We start from the raw sequence: 2002 nt of genomic DNA, 5'->3' as shown, positions 1-2002 counted from the left end.
CCAGCCACGCCGTTCTGCCTCTGTGGCCACGAGCTCGCACACCTTGTTGTGGCGTCGTATCCTGCTACGCTGCACGGCAGCGCACTGACCCAAGATGTGCGAACATGTCTCCAACCCAGCATCGCAACGCCTGCATGCTGTTCCCAGTCCGGGTCTACCCCTCGCTCGGAACTCCCGGGTAGGGTACACACCAGCTCTCAGTGCGAGTGCTACCAGATAGTGTCTCTGACGAAACCTCACAGCCAGAGGATCCGCGAGCCACGTGTTACTGATAGTATCGTTACGGAACTGGTCCACGCCCACACCCTGGACACGCAAGTCGCTCCAAGCCAGATTTTCGGCATGCCGCCAGTCCGGGAGAACCGGCATGCTCGCAACAACAGCCGGGACGGCGCCCCCTGTGCCAAGTTTTGGCACACCGCCCGGATCTCCGCCCGCAGTGGTCCACAATTTCAACCAGGCAGGTTTTTGCACTGCCTCAATAGCCAGGGACCTCAACCACCAATCCTTTGACCAACAGAGTTTCCAGGTACGCCTAACCTGTGTTCTGGGAACAGTAACGGATAGCTTTTGGAGGCCCAGCCCGCCATCGCGAGCGCGTGAGTAGATGATCCCCCCCGCCGTGGACGGGTCGAGGCGCAACCACCTTTTCACAGCCATCCGCACTGTCCCGTCGAGCCACTTGAGCTTGGTCACCGACACCATACCTACGTCGGCCCTGAAAGCCACTCTCGGGAGTAAGAATGAGTTGCACAGCATGACTTTCTGTGACGGCTTCAGTGCCGCCTTCGAGATCCTCCCAAGCCACGTGCACACCTGTTCCTCCAGACCCTGAGAGACAATTCCCTGCCACGGCACTATATCAGCTCCCAGGTAACGAACAGATTCACTCGAACTGACTATGTGTAACTGCTGCCCACATAGCGTCCAAGCTACATCATTGTCACCCTTTGAACCCATCCAGATACCGTGGCACTTCCGAGGCTGGACAGCCAGTCCCGAAAGCCGGCAAAAATCCTCCAGGATCCCCAAATTCCGTCTCATTCCCTCCTCCGAGCCACTCAACAGGACTAGATCGTCGGCAAATGCCAGTGTGGCGATTCGGCGGTCGCCCCAAACGTAGTGGCCCCCTTTGCGTTCGAGGCTATGGATGAGAGGGTCCATAGCAAGGTTGAAGAGCAGTGGGGACATTGGGTCGCCTTGCTTCACACCAACCTTCAGGGCGATGGGCTCGGAGTAGGCGTCTCCGCAGCCCACTCTGGTCGAGCAGCCTACATAAGAGTTGCGGATTAACTCTATAACACGTCTGTCCACGCCCAAGTTTCCCAATACATATAGGACATGATCATGAGAAACCGAGTCGAAGGCCTTCGCAAAGTCAATGAACACGACTGCCAGTGGTACGCCAGCCGACCTCGAGTGCCCCATGATCCGGTGAAGGATCAAGAGGTTTTCCGCGCAACCACTCGCGCCGGCGACGAAACCACGCTGCCGGGGGCTAACAGGACAGGCTCGAGTCAACCTCATCGCTATTATCCGCCCAAACAACCTCAATACGACTGACCCTATAGTCACAGGCCTCCAGCCTGATACAGTACCCAGCTCGTCAGGGTCAGCCGATTTGGGTAGCAACCGGGTCTTGCACTCCTTGAAGACCTGGGGAACAACTCCACGCACCATCCATGTCGTAAACAGCCTCGCCAGCTTCAGTCCATCCGGGTCCCAGTCAAGAAGAGCCCGCTTCCTGATCCCATCTGGGCCCGGCGCTGATCGAATGCCCAACTTAGCTAGGTTTGACACCACTTCGGGCCCCAGGATTGGGTGATAGAATGGTTCATTATCGGCGGTTAGTCTCACCGCGAAGCCAGGCAGTCCATGGAACGGCTTAACCGTCTCCCACTTCTCCTTGAAGTGCTCATACACCAGCTCAATCGGCAACTCACACCTTAGGGGCGTCAGACCATCTAAGATCCGCCGTGCCAGCCCCTTTCTCGCCTCGGAA

This window comes from Syngnathus floridae, unplaced genomic scaffold, assembly GCF_059516105.1.
Source record: "Syngnathus floridae isolate MCC-2025c unplaced genomic scaffold, RoL_Sflo_1.0 HiC_scaffold_68, whole genome shotgun sequence".
Classification (NCBI taxonomy): Eukaryota; Metazoa; Chordata; class Actinopteri; order Syngnathiformes; family Syngnathidae; genus Syngnathus; species Syngnathus floridae.
The sequence above is the reverse complement of the archived record's forward strand: the minus strand, read 5'-3'. Positions refer to the sequence as shown.